We start from the raw sequence: 23,202 nt of genomic DNA on the forward strand, positions 1-23,202 counted from the left end.
AATGTACAAGCGCTAAGAAATAGCAGGGCATTGACGAAGGGTGAGGTAGACCTACGAGTAGGCAATGGAGCACGGGTGGCTGTTATTGCTGTAGGAACTTACTATCTATCTCTGCCTTCTGGGCTTGTACTAGAATTAGATGATTGTTGTTATATGCCTGCCTTGTCTAAGAACATAATTTCAGTTTCTTGTTTGGACAAGAAAGGATTTTCGTTTATAATAAAGAACAAATGTTGTTCCGTCTTTTTAAACGATATGTTCTATTGTAGTGCACCTCTGATAAACGGACTCTATATTCTAGACCTTGAGAGCCCTATCTATAACATAAATACCAAGAGGTTCAAGTCAAATGACATGAACCAAACCTACCTCTGGCACTGTCGCTTAGGTCATATAAATGACAAGCGCTTATCCCAGCTCCATAAGGATGGTTTGCTGGACACATTTGATTTTGAATCTTATGAGACATGCGAGTCATGCCTACAAGGCAAGATGACCAAGATTCCCTTTAGTGGGCATAGCGAAAGAGCGACTGATTTGTTTGGACCTATACATAGTGATGTATGTGGCCCTTTCAATGTCGCTGCTAGAGGCGTTATAGGTACTTCATCACATTTACTGATGACTTCAGTAGATATGGTTATGTGTACTTGATGACACATAAGTCTGAATCCTTTGAAAAGTTCAAAGATTTCAAGAATGAAGTACAAAACCAGCTTGGCAAGAGTATTAAGATACTTCGATCAGATCGAGGTGGTGAATACCTTAGCCATGAGTTTCGTGACTATCTAGCTGAGTGTGGGATCCTATCCCAACTCACTCCTCCTGGAACACCACAGTGGAATGGTGTATCCGAAAGGAGGAATCGTACCCTATTAGATATGGTACGGTCTATGATGAGTCACACAGATCTTCCTATATTTATTTGGGGCTATGCTCTAGACACGGCAGCTTTTATACTCAACCGAGTTCCATCCAAGGCCATGATAAAGACACCATATAGGATATGTACTAGGAGAGATGCCCAGGAGTCTTATATGAGGATTTGGGGTTGTGAGGCTTTCGTTCGACGTCAAGTCTCAGACAAATTAGGACCCAAATCTGACAAGTGCTACTTTATTGGATATCCCAAGGAAACTAAGGGATATTACTTCTACAATCCCAGTCAGCACAAGGTAGTTGTGTCAAAGACTGGGGTCTTTCTAGAAAGGGACTTTGTTTCTAGAAAGACTAGTGGGAGCTCGTTCGATCTTGAAGAAGTTCAAGATGCGAACAATAGCACTGATGCCTCGATGGAAATTGAACTGGAACCACAAAGTGTTGTGGATGGTGTTGTTCCACAAGGAGTTGAGGAACAACAACCAGTTCAAGTAGACATACCTCTTCGTAGATCTGATAGGGTACATCGTCAGCCTGAGAGATACTCATTTCTCTTGTCTGACCATGATGACATTGTGCTCATAATGGAAGAGCCTACCACCTATCAGGAAGCTGTGATGAGACCAGATTCCGAGAAATGGCTAGAGGCCATGAGATCCGAAATGGAATCCATGTACACCAACCAAGTATGGACTTTGGTTGATCCACCTGAAGGGGTAAAACCCATTGGATGTAAGTAGGTCTTTAAGAGAAAGACTAACATGGATGGACTTATCTATAAGGGTCACTTGGTAGCTAAAGGTTTCAAGCAGATTCATGGTATTGACTATGATGAAACCTTTTCTCCAGTAGCGATGTTTAAGTCCATTCGGATCATGCTTGCTATTGCAGCCTACCATGACTATGAGATATGGCAGATGGATGTCAAAACCACGTTTCTGAATGGAAACCTACTTGAGGATGTGTACATGACACAATCTGAGGGTTTTGTAGATCCACAGCATACTAGCAGAGTATGCAAGCTGCATAGGTCCATTTATGGACTAAAGCAAGCTTCTCGGAGCTGGAATCTTCGATTTGATGATGCAATCAAACAGTTTGATTTCATCAAGAACGAAGATGAACCATGGTCTACAAGAAGGTTTTAGGGGGCATAGTTGTCTTCCTCATATTGTATGTGGATGAAATACTGCTCATTGGGAAGGACATCCCTATGCTTCAGTCTGTCAAGACATGGATAGGGAGTTCCTTCTCAATGAAGGACTTAGGTGAGGCATCCCGCATTCTAGGGATACAGATCTATAGAGATAGTTCTAAGAGATTACTTGGGCTAAGTCAGAGTACATATATTGACAAGGTACTCCTTCGGTTTGTCATGCAGAACTCCAAGAAGGGATTTCTGCCGATGTCATATGGCATGAGTCTTTCGAAGACTCAAGGTCCCTCTTCTAGAGAGGAGAGAGACCGCATGGATCAGATCCCTTATGCCTCAGCCATAGGATCGATCATGTACGCCATGCTATGTACTCGACCTGATGTCTCGTATGCTTTGAGCATGACGAGCAGATACCAGTCAGATCCAGGTGAAAGTCACTGGATAGCGGTCAAGAATATTCTTAAGTACTTAAGAAGGACTAAAGAATATTTCTTGATATATGGAGGCAATGATGAGCTAGCTGTAAAGGGTTACAGTGATGCTAGCTTCCAGACCGACCAGGATGACTATAGATCGCAGTCGGGGTTCGTGTTTTGCATTAATGGTGGTGCTGTGAGCTGGAAGAGTTTGAAGCAGGACACAGTAGCTGATTCTACGACAGAGGCCGAGTATATTGCTGCATCAGAGGCAGCAAAGGAGGCAGTTTGGATTCGCAAGTTCATCACTGAACTTGGGGTGGTTCCTAGCATTGCTGACCCTATTGAGCTCTATTGTGACAACAATGGAGCTATAGCACAGGCGAAGGAACCTCGCTCACACCAGCGGACCAAACACATACTACGGCGCTTCCATCTCATTCGAGAGATCATCGAGAGAGGAGATGTGAAGATTTGTAGAATACCTACAGAGGCTAACATCGCAGATCCCTTGACCAAGGCTTTGGCACAGAGGAAGCATGATGGTCACACTAGGTCATTTGGGCTTAGAGCCTACACTGATTGGCACTAGTGCTTGTGGGAGATTGTTAGCTAGAACCCTAGAGCCAATCACTTGATGATTGTATTTTGGACTTGTTGTATCATATTCTATATAAATAAAGGAATTTGGTTTTTGGTTATTATACTTACTTGTATTGGTGCCAAATAAACTAAGTATAATAACGTCCTTGAGTAGACGATTTTCACCTATATCAATCGGTTAGTTGAACCGATAGTGAGATGATATAGGGAACACTACTCTTAATCATTCCTAGTCGAGTATTAACATTCAGGGACAATGTTAATGCAATAAGACTAGCATGTAGGTCAACTCGATGACTTGATCTCACAAGTCATGGATATAGAGATATCAAGTTGACACATGGGTATGCATTAGAGAATGTATAGTGAATGACCCGCCATGAGAAAGTATCATGGATCGTTATATGAGTATCATATACTTTCTCATGTGGCTATTTGTATGACTACTAGTCCTTAGACCTGAAATTACCATGGTTCCCTACATAAGGAGTTATGTACTTTGGTTTCGTCAAACGTCACCCGTAACTGGGTGGACCATAAAGGCGATTACTGGGTATGTAACAAATTATGCGGAGGAATGTGAGTGATGTATATGGGATCTATCCCTCCTATATGATGGGAGAGACATCGGTATTCTTGATAGAGTGTGACCACGAAGTGCATGGCCGTGCCCAAATGAGTCAATATAGGATATTGAGCTCATTTGATTGAGTGAGTCTACTTGGAGTTTAAGATTTAGATTGATTAGAGGATGACACGGTCTATGCCTCATATTGATCAATCTAGATGTCTAGGATTGAAGGACACTTGTCATATATTGTGAGGAGTCACAATTAGTAGTCACAAGGTGATTTGGATCTCAACATTCTTATAACTTGGATAGTAATGATGTATTGCTAGATACCGCTCATTACTTATGTTTCTAAATGAGTTTAGGGGCATTGCCAACGTTACAAGAACCTATTGGGTCACACACAAAGAACAAGTGGATGGAGATTAGGTTCATATGATGAACCAAGAGGATTAGATTCATTTGATGAATCAAATTGGATTAAGAGTAATCCTAATTAGGCTAATTGAGTTAGACTCAAATTGATTCATGTGTTCAATGAGTCTAATTTAGATTATGACTCATTGAATCAATCTAATTAAATGAATTAGATTCATTATATTAAATTGGCTTGAATTAAATGGTTGGATTAGATCAACCATGAGAGAGATTAAGTCAAGTTTGACTTGACTTGAGAGGAAGATGAAGAGTCAAGTTTGACTTGACTTTATGCCACCTCATTAGTGAGTTGGCATTAAGTGGACCAATGATGATGCTCCACATCATCATGATTACTTAAGTGAAGTGCCACCTCATGGGAGTTACCAAGAATTGTGACTCTTGGTATCCCATAGAGGTTACAAACCACTTAATTAGATGAAAAAAGAGTTTCATTTTTGCAAGTGTAACTCTCATTCAAGTGATCTTCCTCCTCCTAAGCTCTCTTCTTGCTCCTTCTCTTCTCTTGGTCGTGGGTTTCAAGTAAGGGATAAGAAAGGAGAGTGAATCTAATCTAAGAAGAAAGGTTGGTGAAAGTCACATAGAGATTTTAGAGGAGTGTGTTCTCTTCTTTTCCTTTCTTCTTCTTCCAATCCTACCCGAGAGCCCTAGAGAGTGCTAGCACACTTGTGGTGCTCTCTTCTCCATCCTTGAGTGTTAGAGAACACTTCTTCTTCGTGTGGATATCACTAGAGAGTTGTCTACGTTGACAACTTCGAGATCCGGCGTACCGTTGGACGAGCGGGATTTGCGAGGGCACGCTTCAAAGGTATAAAATGTTTTTCCTTTGTAGATCTACTGTAGATCATAGTTTGAAACTCGTACTCGTAATTTTGAAATCTGTTCTTCGCACGAGATCCAGTGGCATGGGTGATTCGGGGTTTCCGCGACGCGAAAAGCGGTTTTCGTAGCCAGAAAAACCCAACAACTTTCGCTACTCCCACACTGTTGTCTAGGCAACTATGGTAAAATTTACTACCTCTGTAATCCATAGCACACACTATCAGCACATCCTCTAACATCTGTATAGTACACTCAGACTGTCCATTTATCTAAGGGTGGAAAGAGCTACTAGAGCAGAGCTTCGTACCCATAGTATACTGTTGTAACACCCGCCCCTCCTGCTAGTGGAGGCGGGGTTACTTTCTACATACATAACATACGTACATGAATTTCAAAATCAGTGGAAGTAATCATTTTTTTTCTTTTACTTTCATTTAAATCACAACTAATCATACGAGCATGCTTAGCATAGTTATGAACTTAAAGAGTCATAATATCCATTTCTAACATAAGCATAAGTAAGGTGATCATGCAAGTCATCAACATAAATTAAGCATAGTTCATATCAATCCTAAATCAACGTAAGTAGGTCTTTCTTTCTTAGCCAAGCCACCACCACACACATCTCCTGCCCCTCCTGCTGCTCCTTTAGTTTATCCATCCTTTACCTTTATCTGTGGTACAAGGAAAGTAACTATAAGCACACAAGGCTTAGTGAGATTCTTTCCTACTCTCAAAAAAAACACATGTCATAGCAAAATCATACAATATATAGCATGGACACATAAAACATCTAAACAACATATCATGCAAGAGTATCATATCACATTTTAACATAGCATAAAAGAGAACATCATATCATACCATATCATAGCATAAAAGAACATCATGTCATATCATATCATAACATAAAAGGAACATCATGTCATATCATATCATAACATAATTGAAAACATCATGTCATATCATATCATAACGTAAAAGTAAGCATCATGACATATCATATCATAGCATAAAGAACATCATATCATAGCATAAGGAAAAACATCATATCATGTCATAAACATATATGCAAGATGTCCTTTAAAACATGGGTAATATCATGTGTAAGATGCTTTTAAAAAAAAACATATCATATAATACTTGAACATAATATCATCATGAGGGTCCGGCTTGTATCACATACATACATAAATGCGCGCAATCCCTAGGACAGGGTAGCTAGCCCCGAACCTACTAGAGAACTAGGTCCGTACTACGACCGTCGACCTAGGGGCGTACTAAGGAGCTCATCCCTTTTTACTAGACCCGTTCATAGTCTGTCAGCCTAGGGGCGCTTATGGAGCCCACCCTTGGTACAAGCCATACAAAGTAAAATAACATGTCATATAATCATAGAATATCATGTTCGTGTCATTCAAAGAATATAATGTTCATGTCATTCATAATTCATCATGTTCATGTCATTCATAACTTAACTTAGCATGAAGAGTGCTCTTAGTCCCATTTGATAGGGAAGCAACTCTTATGCCTTTCACTTAGCATATCATAAAGAGTGCTCTTAGTCCCAACAAATAGGGAAGCAACTCTTAGGCCTTTACTTGTCATTTCATAAGCATACATACTTTAGCATATAGCACATCATAGGAGACATTTTAAATGCTTGATTCATAAGCATACATAAATGAGCATATATTATATCATGGGAACATAATCATGCATGGAACATAAGTTAACATCTCCTAATTCATATCATGGCATGTGAAGCACATAAAGAGTCATAATTGGGTCTCAATCATCAACCTATCATAGGTGGCCGAAACATGCAAGGGATCACCTAGGTTGAAAGCAACATACAAGCATATGAACCCTAAACCAATTTCATGACATTTATCATAAGGAACATTATGAGCATATTTAGTTTAGGTTCTAAGCTTCCTAGGTCTAAAAATCATGTTGTGGCCGAAACATGCAAAGCCTAAACCTAGGTTACAAATAGCATATAAACATGTGAACCCTAAACCAATTTCATATCATTTATCATAAGGAACATCATGAGCATATTTAGTTTAGGTTCTAAGCTTCCTAGGTCTACAAATCATGTTGTGGCCGAAACATGCAAAGCCTAAACCTAGGTTACAAATAGCATATAAACATGTGAACCCTAAACCAATTTCATATCATTTATCATAAGGAACATCATGAGCATATTTAGTTTAGGTTCTAAGTTTCCTAGGTCTACAAATCATGTTGTGGCCGAAACATGCAAAGCCTAAACCTAGGTTACAAATAGCATATAAACATGTGAACTCTAAACCAATTTCATATCATTTATCATAAGGACCATCATGAGCATATTTAGTTTAGGTTCTAAGCTTCCTAGGTCTATAAATCATGATGTGGCTGAAAGTCATGAAGTGTGAAACTAAGTTCTAAACCAAAGACAAGCATAAGAATATCATGTTAACTTCATATCATATCATAGGGAAAAACATGAGCATGTTAGGGTTGAGTTTAAGCTTGCCTATGTAACACCCACGAAATGATAAGCTATGTCTAGGAGTATTTTCTTTAAAATAAAAAGAATAAAAGAGAAGGAAAATAGAAACCAAAATAGAATAAGAAGAGGTGAGGTAAAGGATTGAACCTTGAACCTCCCACAAGTAATAGAGTTAAATTAATGGATGGAACCACTAGAGTAATGAATGATAAGTGAATAAAAGAGAATGGAAATGGTAGTTAAAGGAAAGAAGATGGTTAAGTAAAAGAGCAAGAGAAAACCAAGTTGCTTATCTTCTCTTCCTCTTGGTTAAGAGAAGAAGCAAGCAAAAGATAAATTGCCTACTTCCCTCCCTCTCTCTATTTTTGTGGGATTAAAGGAATGAGAGAAAAGAGGAGTTGAGGGAATGAATGAAGACATGCTTCATTTACATAGGAATAAATAGGATTGGGAGAAGAAAAACAAGGGATTAAATTCTTCTTCTTCCTCTTTCCTTCTCCTTCTTCATTCTCCACCGAAACCAAGAGCCCTCCCTCTCCTCATTCCAAAAGCTAAGCTAAGGTTCCTCTCCAAGAAAACTATATTACAAGAAGGAGCCTTCAAGATTCTACCTCTTACAAGCAAAAGAAATCAAAAGGAGTGCTAGGAGAAGAAGCTCTCTCCTTCCTTTGCACCTAGGGTATCTTTTTCCTTAAGAAAAACCACAAGCAAAAGGATGTAAGTTTCCCTCACTTGTGGTATAATAGCTTGTGTATTTTCTATGAGATTTGGTTGCCTAAAAACCTAGGATACCTTCATGGAATTTTCGGCCAAGACAAGAAGGACCTAGGAAATTGTAAAGACCTAAATTTGACATGCTCAATATGTTCTTGTAACATGTATCTTATGGTAGAGGGTTTATCTAATGTTTGTATGCTAGAATGTTTGGTTAGAACTTAGAGTCATGTCCCTAGACTCTCGGCCAAGCATGAATAAAGGAAATAAGTAAGTTAAGATTCAAACTAAGCATGCCATGATGTTCCTTAAGACAAGATATGTAGTTAACATGATATGCTCATGCTTGTATGTTGATTAGAATTTTATTCCATGCTCATGAACATTCGGCCATGGTAGGTTTTAGGGCCTAGAAGAACTTTAAACATAAACTAAGCATGCCATGATGTTCCTTAAGACAAGATATGTAGTTAACATGATATGCTCATGCTTGTATGTTGATTAGAATTTTATTCCATGCTCTTGAACATTCGGCCATGGTAGGTTTTAGGGCCTAGGAGAGCTTTAAACCTAAACCAATCATGCCATGATGTTCCTTAAGACAAAATATGAAGTTAACATGACATGCTCATGCTTGTAGGGTTGATTAGAACTTTTCTTGCTTTATGAACTTTCGGCCACAACTAGTTTAAAGGCCTAGGAAACTAAAAATCCAACCTAACTATGCCTATGATGTTCCTTGTAATAAATGCTATCAAAATGGTTTAGGGTTTTTCATGCTTTTATGACACATGAAACCTAGTTCCATGATTAACAAGCTTCGGCCATGGTAGGTTTAAAAACTTAGAAAGCCTAGACCCTAAACTAAACATGCTTATGTTAGTTCTTATGATATATGATATGATATTGGGTTAGGATTCATATGCTTGTATGTTGATTTTTAACCAAATGTGATGCTTAATGGTATTCGGCCATGACAAGTTTACAAGCTTAGGAAATCTAGAACCTAAACTAAACATGCTTATGATGTTCCTCATGATATATAATATGATATTGGTTTAGGGTTCACATGCTTGTATGTTGCTTTTAACCCAATGTAGTGCTTGATAAGATTCGGCCATGACAAGATTTCTAAGCTTAGGAAACCTAGAACCTAAACTAAACATGCTCATGATGTTCCTTGTGATACATGATATGATATTGGTTTAGGGTTCACATGCTTGTATGTTGGTTTTTAACCTAAGTCACAACCATAGGTTTCGGCCACTTTATGATATTAGGGTTAGAGACCTAAATATGATTCCCATATGTTTCACATGCAATGTTTCATGATATGATAAGAACTTGCTATGCTTCTATGATTATGTATGTATGCTTATGATCTATGCATGTTGATAACTCTTATGATGTGCTATGTGCCCAAATTTGCATGCTATTTATGATGAGCTGTGTGCCCAAACTATGCATGTATTTATGATGTGCTGTGTGCCCAAATTATGCATGCTATTATGATGAGCTGTGTGCCCAAATTTTGTGTGATATGATACGTTAAGAAATATGATATGCATGAAATAATAACAACCATGATATGTATGACATGCTACTTTACTTTATTGGCTTGTACCAAGGGTGAGCTCCATAAGCGCCCCGGGGTCGATGGACTAAGAAACTGGCCTCGTTAGGGATGGGCTCCTAAGTGCCCCTAGGTCGATGGACTAAGAAACGGGCCTAGTATGTATGCCTTGTAGGGTTCAAGACTTGCTACCTTGGACCTACATAGGACGCGCACATTTATGTATATGGTACAAGTCGGGGCCCTAATCATGTTGAGATTATGTTTAAGTATGTATGTAATAAGTTTTCAAAAGACATGTTGCATATATTTTTCATGATACATGTTTTTGAAAGTCATCTCGCATGATACTTATGACTATGTTATGATATGCCAGGATGCACTTTATGATTATGCCATGATATGCATGATACTTATGATTATGTTATATTATGCTAGGATGCACTTTATGATTATGTCATGATATGCCATGATACTTATGATTATGTTATGTTATGCTAGGATGCACTTTATGATTATGCCATGATATGCCATGACACTTATGATTATGATATGTTATGCTAGGATGCACTTTATGATTTTGTTATGATATGCCATGATACCTTACGATTATGTTACGATATGATGCTCCTATTCATGATATTATAAGTTGTCTTTATGCTTTATGCCTTATGAATATGCTATGCTTTATGATTTTTGTGAGTAGGAAGGATCTTACTGAGCCTTGTGTGCTCATAGCTTACTTTCCTTGTACCACAGATAAAGGCAAGGAATGGATGTACTAAGGGAGCAGCAGGAGGGGCAAGAAGGATGTGTGTAGTAGTGGCTCGGCTAAAAGAGAAAGACCTGCTTTTATTTAATAAGAATTATGCTTATGTCGTTATTTCATGACTCCATGACATTTCATCATGCTTATTAGTATTATGGCTTAAATTTATGTTAAGCATGCTAAGTGACTTTATATGATAGATAGTTAGTGATGATGATTTGAAAAGTAAAAGAAAAGTTTTAAAAAGAAAAAAAAAATACTATAAATGAGACTTCCGCTGTTTTAAGTAGAAAAGATTAATAGTAAGTAAGATAAGATAAGAAGAAAAAGATAAGTAACCCCCGTTAGCTTGAGCAGGAAGGGGCGGGGGCGTTACAGCCTAGCCCTTTTTAATCCTATCTTGGCCGAAAGTTCAAAGCATGAGTACCTAGTTCTAACCAACATGAAATCATAAGTACATCAAGTTATCTTCATACCATATCATGAGGAAGATCATAAGTAAGTTGGATTTATGTTTAAGTTTTCCTAGGCTTTTAAACTTGTCATGGTCGAAACCCTAAGGTGGGGTTCATCTAATTCTAAGTAACATACAAGCATGAAACACCAAGGAAACATTCATATCATGTCATAAGAAAGATCATAACATGTTAGATTTGAGTTTAAGCTTTCCTAGGCATTTAGTATCCTCATGGACGAAACCCTAAGGTGGGGTTCATCTAATTCTAAGTAACATACAAGCATGAAACACCAAGGAAATATTCATATCATGTCATAAGAAAGATCATAAACATGTTAGATTTGAGTTTAAGCTTTCCTAGGCATTTAGTCTCCTCATGGCCGAAACCCTAAGGTGGAGTTCATCTAATTCTAAGTAACATACAAGCATGAAACACCAAGGAAATATTCATATCATGTCATAAGAAATATCATAAACATGTTAGATTTGAGTTTAAGCTTTCCTAGGCATTTAGTCTCCTCATGGCCGAAACCCTAAGGTGGGGTTCATCTAATTCTAAGTAACATACAAGCATGAAACACCAAGGAAATATTCATATCATGTCATAAGAAAGATCATAAACATGTTAGATTTGAGTTTAAACTTTCCTAGACTTTTAAACTTGGCATGGCCGAAAGTTGCAAGAACCTTCCTAGGTTTTTAAGTCCTTTAAATTTATAGAAAACCATGAGCTACTTGTACCACAGGTGAGGGAATACTCACATTCTTTCTCTTGTGGTTCCTAAAGAAAATGGTACCCTTGTGAGGAGGAAGAAGAGAGCTTCTCCTTCTAGCACTCCCTTTTTCTTCTCTTGCTTGAAAGGGGTAGATCTTGAAGGCTCCTTCTTGTGGATTAGTATTCTTAGGAAGAAAAACCTTAGGTGGATTTCGGAATTAGGAGAGGGAGAGCTTTAGGTTTCGGCAATGGTGAGGAAGAGGAAAAGAAGGAAGAAAAATGAAATCCCTTTCTTTCTTTCCTCCTTATGCTAAGTGGGAGGAAGAAGCAAAGATAAACTTTGCCTTCCCTTTCTCCTTAACTCATTTATATTTTTTCCTAATGAGAAACATGTCCCCATTCATCCCCTTAATTCTTCTAATCCCATCTCCTCCTTCATCCTCATGAAAATGAAAGGAAGAAAGAAGGGAAAGACAATTTGTCTTTTGCTTGTTCTTTTCTTAATCAAGAGAAGGAGGAAGAAAACTACTTGATATTTTCTTGTTTCCTTCTCTTAACCATACTCTTACTTTATCTAAAATTTCCATCCCCCTTTCAACAATAATTCATGATGGCCTATTGGTCATTCCATAACTCCTAAAGTTTGCCATTTAATTAAAAGGTTCAAGGTTCAATCCTTGACCTCACCTCTTTTCTTTTTATATCTTTTTGGTTCTATCTCCCTTTTTATTCTACAAAAAAAAAAGGATACTCACATATATATAACTACTAGATTTCGTGGGTGTTACAGTACCCCATACCTCATAGAAAGTTCATCCTCGAACTTAAAATAGCTCCGGATACTTCCGTTTCATATCATCCTCTCGTTCCCAAGTGGCTTCTTCGAACCGTTGATTTTGCCACAGGACCTTTACTAAGGGAACTTCTTTGTTCCTTAGCCTTTTGACATCTCGATCCAATATCTGAACCGGTCGGCTCTCGTAGGTTAGGTCCTCTTGCACTTGTACTGTCCGTGGTTCGATCACTTGGTCTGTACTCGGAATATGTTTCTTTAGCATCGAAACGTGGAACACGTTGTGAATGGCTGACATTTCCTGAGGCGGAACTATTTCATAAGCTACTTTGCCGATTCTTTTCAGAACTTGATATGGCCCCACATAGCGCGGGTTTAGCTTTCCCTTCTTACCAAACCGCATTACTCCTTTCATAGGAGCTACCTTGAGAAATACTAAGTCTCCGACACTGAATTCCAATGGCCTTCGTCGCTTATCCGTGTAATTCTTCTGTCGACTCTGAGCAGTTTCTATTCTTTGGCGGATGTTCGGTATAGCACGGGTGGTGTTATCGATGAACTTTGTTTGGAATCTCATATCTTTCTTTTCACCGCCTTCGTACCAGCATATAGGGGTTCTACATTTTCTCCCATACAGGGCCTCGTTGTTAGCTAGAGCCCTAGAGCCAATCATTTGATGATTGTATTTTGGACTTGTTGTATCATATTTTATATAAATAAAGGCATTTGGTTTTTGGTTATTATACTTACTTGTATTGGTGCCAAATAAACTAAGTATAATAACGTCCTTGAGTAGAAGGTTCTTACCTATATCAATCGATTGGTTGAATCGATAGTGAGATGATATAGAGAACACTACTCTTAATCATTTCTAGTCGAGTATTAACATTCAGGGACAATGTTAATGCAATAAGACTAGCATGTAGGTCAACTCGATGACTTGATCTCACAAGTCATGGATATAGAGATATCAAGTTGACACATGGGTATGCATTAGAGAATGTATACTGAATGACCCGCCATGAGAAAGTATCATGGATCGTTATATGACTGTCATATACTTTCTCATGTGGCTATTAGTATGACTACTAGTCCTTAGACCTGAAGTCACCATGGTTCCCTACATAAGGAGTTATATACTTTGGTTTCGTCAAACGTCACCCGTAACTGGGTGGACTATAAAGGCGATTACTGGGTATGTAACAAATTTTGCGGAGGGATGTGAGTGATATAGATGGGATCTATCCCTCCTATATGATGGGAGAGACATCGGTATTCTTGATAGAGTGAGACCACGAAGTGCATGGCCATGCCCAAATGAGTCAATATGAGATATTGAGCTCATTTGATTTAGTGAGTCTACTTGGAGTTCAAGATTTAGTTTGATCAGAGGATGACACGGTCTATGCCTCACATTGATCAATCTAGATGTCTAGGATAGAAGGACACTTGTCATATATTATGAGGAGTCACAATTAGTAGTCATAAGGTGATGTTGGATCTCAACATTCTTGTAACATTGGGTAGTAATGATGTGTTGCTAGATACCGCTCATTACTTATGCTCCTAAATGAGTTTAGGGGCATTGCCAACGTTACAAGAACCTATAGGGTCACACACTAAGGACAATTAGATGGAGATTAGGTTCATATGATGAACCAAGAGGATTAGATTCATTTGATGAATCAAATTGGATTAAGAGTAATCCTAATTGGGCTAACTTGAGTTGGACTCAAGTTGATTCATGTATTCAATGAGTCTAATTTAGATTATGACTCATTAAATCAACTTAATTTAATGAATTAGATTCATTATATTAAGTTGGCTTGAATCAAATGGTTAGATTAGATCAACCATGGAAGAGATTTGGTCAAGTTTGACTTGACTTGAGAGGAAGATAAAAGTCAAGTTTGACTTGACTTTATGCCACCTCATTGGTGAGTTGGCATTGATGCGGACTAATGATGTTATTCCACATCATCATGGGTGTCACCTCATGGAAGTTACAAAACCATTCTCTTTAATGGCTTCACATCAATTGCACTTAATGCAAAATTTGGGGGTTACACTTGGGAAGTGGCCGGCCACTTTTAAATGTGAAGAGAATTCATTTTTCTCATTCAAGTGCATTCACATCTTCTTCCTCTTGGAGTTTTTCCCTCTCCCTTCCTCCTCTCTTGGCCGAACAAGACAAGGTGCTAGCACACCTTTGTTTGGTCTTCTCCATCAAGGATTGTTCGTGTGGATACTTCTAGAGGACCGTACGCTTGACGGTCTAGAGATCCGGCACCTTGGACGAGCGGGATTCGCGAAGGGCGCGCTTCAAAGGTATAACCTTTTCTTCATGTAGATCTAGAAGTAGATCTAAGTAGAAACTCGTACATGTAAATTTTGAAATCTATCCTTCGCACAAGATCCAGTGGCATGGGTGATTCGGGGTTTCCGCGACGCGAAAATGCGGTTTTCGTGGCCCAAAAAACCCAACACTTGTAGGGCGCCATTCCAATAGTAGCCTGGTAACTATTGTTGTAAGCGAATTCCGCTAAGCATAAGTATCGGCACCAGCTTCCCTTGAAATCTAAGGTGCAAGCCCGTAGCATATCTTCTAGTACTTGGTTAACCCTTTCTATTTGTCCGTCGGTCTAAGGGTGGAAAGCATTACTGAATAGTAGTTTTGTGCCAAGAGCCTTCTGAACATATTCCCAAAAGTGTGAAACAAAGCGACCATCTCTGTCTGAAATGATGGTCTTAAGAATCCCATGTAGTCTAATAATTTCCTTGACATATAATTGATCCAGTTGCTCAATTGAATAAGTCATCCTAATTGCTAGAAAATGGGCGGATTTGGTTAATCTATCCACGATTACCCATATAGCGTCATAGCCGTTTGTTGTCTTGGGTAATCCTGAAATAAAGTCCATAGAGATATCTTCCCATTTCCATTCTGGAATTTGGACAGGCTGCAGTAATCCTCCAGGCCTCTGGTGTTCTACTTTAACCCTCTGACAGGTCAGGCAGGTACTGACGTACTGAGCCACCTCTCTTTTCATACCGAACCACCAGAATTTCTTTTTCAAATCTTGGTACATTTTGGTGGATCTCGAATGCATTGCATAGGGCGTTGAGTGAGCTTCTTCTAGTATCTTCCTTCGCAATTCCGGGTCATCGGGAACACATAAACGATCCTTGAGGTATAATATTCCTCTGTCAGCAATGTGGAATCCGTCATTCTTTCCCTCTAATACTTCTTGCTTTATCCGCTGGATGCTTAGGTCACGAGTTTGCTTCTCCAATACGCCATCGAATAGCGTCGGTGCTATAGTCAGGTTCGAGAGTTGTTCAGTCACATCTTCAGCCCCGTAGCACCAATTTTCTCTGAGTTCTCCAATGAACTCAAATATTGGTTCAGCTTCAGGTCAGAAAATCACTTTTCTTTAACGGCACTCGATTGAAGCGCCGTACTTGCTCAGGAAATTCATGCCCAATATACTGTCATAATCTTGCATGTCAAGCACTATCAAGTCACAGTAGAGTTCTCTATTTGTGATTCTGATAGGTGTGGCTCGCAACATATGAGTAGATGGCATTACTTCTCCCGAGGGTAGGGTTGTTAAGAATTTGCCATTTAAAGCTTATGGTGGTATCTCTAACTTCTTCATAAAGGGTGTAGAGACAAACGAGTGTGTCGCCCTAGTATCAAATAACACATTAGCATATTTACTGAAAATAGGCAGCTGACTTGTGACAACTGTAGAGGCACTCGCCACATCATCTTTGGTAAGAGAGAAAACCCTGGCGTTCGTCATAGCTAGCGGGGCTTCCAATCTCCCTTGGCTAATCGGAGTTCCTTCAATGGCAGCCTGTATCAGGTGTAGCTGTGAGGGGGTACTCTTGCTCTGGTTATTCTGCTGAGATGGTGTCTGGGACTGGGTAGGGAAGTCTCTGGCTATATGTCCTTCCCGTCTGCAGCTGTAACACTTCCTCGTACCCTTGTGGCATACTCCGGAATGCTGATTCTCACAAATGGTACACTGAGGGTACTTAGATTGCTTATTTGCTGGTCCTCCTTTAGTGCTATTCCATTGTTTCCTTTTTCCATTAGAGTTTCCTTTCCAGCTCATTTTGGTACCCTGAGATTTCTGTCCTTCCGTCTGTGCCTGATTCTTATTCTCATTCATCGCCTTCTAATAATACTCGGTGATCAGGGCACTGCTGACCAGTTCTTCTGTAGTCTGCGGTCTATTAATTCTGCCGGCCACATTCAGTGCTATCTCAGGTCGGAGCATCTTCAACATCAGTCTAACCCTTTCTGTTTCCGTGCTGACTAACTCTGGGCAGAGGCGTGCAAGACGATTGAAGCGCTTCACTGCTTCGTTTACTGATAAGTCACCTTGCCGAAACTTGGTGAACTCGTCGTAATGCTGGTTCGTCACTTGCATATGGAAGAATTCTTCGAAGAACTCTGTCTCGAAGTTCGTCCAATTCATCAGATTAATTTGTCTTTTAGCCTTAACTCTTTCCCACCACATTCTTGCGTCTCCGGAAAAACAGAATAACACGCATTTGATCTTTTTCGATATGGGCCAGTCCAGCAATTCCACTATACTTTCCACTGTCTTGAACCAGGCCTGGGCGTCCCATGGCTCTCAAGTACCCGAGAAGTTCTCCGGCTTCAGCCTTAGCCACTGTATTAAGTAGGTCTCCTGTCGGACCACTAGGGCAGGGGCTACTGGGGTACTGGTGCAGCTATTGGTATGACGGGCACTGCATTCTGATTTCCATGTTGATTCATTAGAGCAGTGATTACTTGTTGTTGTTCCATGATCTGACGCTGGAGATCTGTGACTACCTGGGTCAGATCTGGTGGGCTCACTGTCTCATCGGCCCTGTTACCGCGTCTTCTTGCCATATCTATTTTCATAAATAACAATAAGGCTAACATAAGTCTAGAGTCATCCCTACTTATATTTGTGCATATTAAATGTCGCTTATCATACATAAAGGAAATCCATATTAGTCATACTTAGGTTTATGGACACTAAAACATTTCTTATCAAGCATAAATAACATAGAGTAAGTATAGAAAGTCTTACTTGGAGCGGCAGGATGGAGGCTTGGTGTGTGTGTAGCGGGAAGGCTAACCTTGCTCTGATACCAACCTGTAACGCCCGCCCCTCCTGCTAGTGGAGGCGGGGTTACTTTCTAAATATATAACATACGTACATGAATTTCAAAAACAGTGGAAGTACTCATTTTTTTTTTTACTTTCATTTAAATCACAACTAATTATACGAGCATGCTTAGCATAGTTATGAACATAAAGAGTCATAATATCCATTTCTAACATAAGCATAAGTAAGGTGATCATGCAAGTCATCAACATAAATTAAGCATAGTTCATATCAATCCTAAATCAACGTAAGCAGGTCTTTCTTTCTTAGCCAAGCCACCACCACACACATCTCCTACCCCTCCTGCGGCTCCTTTAGTTTATCCATCCTTTACCTTTATCTGTGGTACAAGGAAAGTAACTATAAGCACACAAGGCTTAGTGAGATTCATTCCTACTCACAAAAAAAAACACATGTCATAGCAAAATCATACAACATATAGCATGGACACATAAAACATCTAAACAACATATCATGCAAGAGTATCATATCACATTTTAACATAGCATAAAAGAGAACATCATATCATACCATATCATAGCATAAAAGAACATTATGTCATATCATATCATAACATAAAAGGAATATCATGTCATATCATATCATAACATAATTGAAAGCATCATGTCATATCATATCATAACGTAAAATAAGCATCATGACATATCATATCATAGCATAAAGAACATCATATCAGAGCATAAGGAGAAACATCATATCATATCATAAACATATATGCAAGATGTCCTTTAAAACATGGGTAATATCATGTGCAAGATGCTTTTAAAAAAAAACATATCATATAATACTTGAATATAATATCATCATGAGGGCCCGTCTTGTACCACATACATACATAAATGCGCGCAATCCCTAGGACAGGGTAGCTAGCCCCAAACCTACTAGGGAACTAGGTCCGTACTACGACCGTCGACCTAGGGGCGTACTAAGGAGCTCATCCCTTTTTACTAGACCCGTTCATAGTCTGTCGGCCTAGGGGCGCTTATGAAGCCCACCCTTGGTACAAGCCATAAAAAGTAAAATAACATGTCATATAATCATAGTATATCATGTTCGTGTCATTCATAGCATATAATGTTCATGTCATTCATAATTCATCATGTTCATGTCATTCATAACTTAACTTAGCATGAAGAGTGCTCTTAGTCCCATTTGATAGGGAAGCAACTCTTAGGCCTTTCACTTAGCATATCATAAATAGTACTCTTAGTCCCAACAAATAGGGAAGCAACTCTTAGGCCTTTACTTGTCATTTCATAAGCATATATACTTGAGCATATAGTACATCATAGGAGACATTTTAAATGCATGATTCATAAGCATACATAAATGAGCATATATCATATCATGGGAACATAATCATGCATGGAACATAAGTTAACATCTCCTAATTCATATCATGTCATGTGAAGCACATAAAGAGTCATAATTGGGTCTCAATCATCAACCTATCATAGGTGGCCGAAACATGCAAGGGATCACCTAGGTTGAAAGCAACATACAAGCATATGAACCCTAAACCAATTTCATGACATTTATCATAAAGGAACATTATGAGCATATTTAGTTTAGGTTCTAAGCTTCCTAGGTCTAAAAATCATGTTGTGGCCGAAACATGCAAAGCCTAAACCTAGGTTACAAATAGCATATAAACATGTGAACCCTAAACCAATTTCATATCATTTATCATAAGGAACATCATGAGCATATTTAGTTAAGGTTCTAAGCTTCCTAGGTCTACAAATCATGTTGTGGCCGAAACATGCAAAGCCTAAACCTAGGTTACAAATAGCATATAAACATGTGAACCCTAAACCAATTTCATATCATTTATCATAAGGAACATCATGAGCATATTTAGTTAAGGTTCTAAGCTTCCGAGGTCTACAAATCATGTTGTGGCCGAAACATGCAAAGCCTAAACCTAGGTTACAAATAGCATATAAACATGTGAACCCTAAACCAATTTCATATCATTTATCATAAGGAACATCATGAGCATATCATTTCATATCTACAAATCATGATGTGGCCGAAAGTTATGAAGTGTGAAACTAAGTTCTAAACCAAAGACAAGCATAAGAATATCATGTTAACTTCATATCATATCATAGGGAAAAACATGAGCATGTTAGGGTTGAGTTTAAGCTTTCCTAGCCCTTTTTAATCCTATCTTGGCTGAAAGTTCAAAGCATGAGTACCTAGTTCTAACCAACATGAAATCATAAGTACATCAAGTTATCTTCATACCATATCATGAGGAAGATCATAAGTAAGTTTGATTTGTGTTTAAGTTTCCCTAGGCTTTTAAACTTCTCATGGCCGAAACCCTAAGGTGGGGTTCATCTAATTCTAAGTAACATACAAGCATGAAACACCAAGGAAACATTCATATCATGTCATAAGAAAGATCATAACATGTTAGATTTGAGTTTAAGCTTTCCTAGGCATTTAGTATCCTCATGGACGAAACCCTAAGGTGGGGTTCATCTAATTCTAAGTAACATACAAGCATGAAACACCAAGGAAATATTCATATCATGTCATAAGAAAGATCATAAACATGTTAGATTTGAGTTTAAGCTTTCCTAGGCATTTAGTCTCCTCATGGCCGAAACCCTAAGGTGGGGTTCATCTAATTCTAAGTAACATACAAGCATGAAACACCAAGGAAATATTCATATCATGTCATAAGAAAGATCATAAACATGTTAGATTTGAGTTTAAACTTTCCTAGACTTTTAAACTTGTCATGGCCGAAAGTTGCAAGAACCTTCCTAGGTTTTTAAGCCCTTTAAATTTATGGAAAACCATGAGCTACTTGTACCACAGGTGAGGGAATACTCACATCCTTTCGCTTGTGGTTCCTAAAGAAAATGGTACCCTTGTGAGGATGAAGAAGAGAGCTTCTCCTTCTAGCACTCCCTTTTTCTTCTCTTGCTTGGAAGGGGTAGATCTTGAAGGCTTCTCTTCTTCTTGTGGATTAGTATTCTTAGGAAGAAAAACCTTAGGTGGATTTCGGAATTAGGAGAGGGAGAGCTTTAGGTTTCGGCAATGGTGAGGAAGAGGAAAAGAAGGAATAAAAATGAAATCCCTTTCTTTCTTTCCTCCTTATGCTAAGTGGGAGGAAGAAGCAAAGATAAACTTTGCCTTCCCTTTCTCCTTAACTCATTTATATTTTTCCCTAATGAGGAACATGTCCCCATTCATCCCCTTAATTCTTCTAATCCCATCTCCTCCTTCATCCTCACGAAAGTGAAAGGAAGAAAGAAGGGAAAGAGAATTTGTCTTTTGCTTGTTCTTTTCTTAATCAAGTGAAGGAGGAAGAAAGCTACTTGATATTTTCTTGTTTCCTTCTCTTAACGATACTCTTACTTTATCTAAAATTTCCATCCCCCATTCAACAATAATTCATGATGGCCTATTGGTCATTCCATAACTCCTAAAGTTTGTCATTTAATTAAAAGGTTCAAGGTTCAATCCTTGACCTCACCTCTTTTCTTTTTATATCTTTTTGGTTCTATCTCCCTTTTTATTCTACAAAAAAAGGATACTCACATATATATAACTACTAGATTTCATGAGTGTTACAACTGTAACCATCTGCCAGAACTATGATATGAATCATGAATCTCTATCTGATATGATACTCATAGGTATACTATAAAGTTTGGCGATCCCTCTGCAGAATAACTCTGCCAATTGATTTAAAGAATCTGTCTTATGAATCAGTAGAAAGTGAGCAAATTTAATCAGCCAATCAACAATTACCCAAATTGCATCATATCCTCTCCGTGTCCTAGCTAATCATAGGACAAAGTTCATCATAACATGCTCCCATTTATATTTCAATATTTGAATCTACTGAAAAAATCTTGTTGGTATTTGATGTTTAGCCTCCACTTGCTGACATACTTGACATCAAGTTACAAAATTGGCATTATCTCTCTTTATGTCATTCCACCAATAGGAATGCTTCAAGCCTCTATACATTGTGTACCACCCGGATATATCACTAATCCAAATTGATGTACTTCATGAAGTAAATCTGTCACGCCCCAGGTAGTCTCTGCCAGAAGAAATTTCGGCAGCATCTCCCCTCTACGGGTGACAATCTGAAGCATTACTACATACAAAATATACATCAGCCACACACGATTGGAATATATACACAACCATGCAGTTTATATCATCAGCCCACTCATCTGGAACAAAATAAACACAACCACGCAGTTATATATATATTTAACATCCCACTCGGCTATACTAAAAACCAACATAGTGGAAAAATGATAAAGAAAAATCATACAAACTAAAAACAACAACTGCTAGCGGCTAGGCTTTACACAACAACCACAACAACATAAAACACAATAACAACACTAAATACCAAATACACGAAAAGCGTAAACGAAACTCGAAGCGGTCTTCGGATGTGACATGGGAACCGGCAGACAGGATACTCGAAGCGACTCCAAAAATCTACCTGCTACCTGAAATAGAAATAGCTCAATGGTGTGAGTTCAAAGAACTCAATGGATATCAAGATGTCATGCCTAGTAAGATATAACTAACAGAAATAATCATGTAGTATAGTTTCCTAAACAAAGTAAGAAATGCAGACTGCAAAGGTTGAAGAAACTGTACTCACCAGGGCCTCCTATTCAGAGCATACGATCGTCAGACCAAATACCTCATGTCTCCTGTATGCATGTCAATCATATGCAACCACCAAAATGCAACAAACAAAGTGCAGCAATCACAAACCATAAATGTAATCAATGCATATGATGCAAAAATGACATGTGTCACCCCTGACACCAGTCAGCCATCTCACACGCGATGGTGAGACCGAGTGTGTAGGGCTATGACAACTATGCACTATGCCATCATTGCTCCTGAGTGACCAAGTGGACAGGATGCTATCGGAGTACACCTATCCTCCTACTCCAAACAGAGTGGGGGAGCTCAATGCTCTCATCTCCCTGAGTCATGCCAGAGGAGGGATCTCTGCCCGTTACACGCTGCAGTCATCGTTACCTATGAGTGGACCAGCGGAGCCCTAACAGAGCAAATTACAACACACACCTTACCTGAACTACCACTAACTCATGAGTGGTTATGTGTGCGCAGGTCATGTATTGGCAATGTGCTCAACAATAATGGAGCCGACAATCGCACAGCATGTAATCATGCAAGATGATGCATGACACTAAGCATGTAAATCTTAACCATAATCACCTCCACATAATATATAGCAAACAGGAAAATAAATCATACCATGACCTAGGTATCATAGATCTAAGTACACATGACATATAATAAAATCCAGAAAACTAGTCCTATACTTAGTGAAGCCTAGTATGTCACTTACTTTAGGAACTAATATACACATGGCAATAGTCAAGAGATATAAACATGGATACATAACAGACAACAAACAGAACATACTATAGGTATCAAATAGTGGCATACCCAGGGCAAATCTAAGCATGATCATTGCTACTAGCTATAAATTACTATGCATATCAAAGTGACAATATCATAAAAGATAAGTCAAGAGATACCTGCCTCAAAAAGAAGATCATATCAACCAAAATCTAA

At 38.7% G+C, this 23,202-nt stretch overlaps 1 pseudogene; it reads left to right on the forward strand.

The window, feature by feature from the left end:
- The window catches only part of LOC122023069, a 115,211-nt pseudogene that overhangs the window by 63,501 nt on the left and 28,508 nt on the right, over nt 1-23,202 (forward strand).

The sequence above is a fragment of the Zingiber officinale genome, chromosome 9B (genome assembly GCF_018446385.1).
Source record: "Zingiber officinale cultivar Zhangliang chromosome 9B, Zo_v1.1, whole genome shotgun sequence".
Taxonomy (NCBI): Eukaryota; Viridiplantae; Streptophyta; class Magnoliopsida; order Zingiberales; family Zingiberaceae; genus Zingiber; species Zingiber officinale.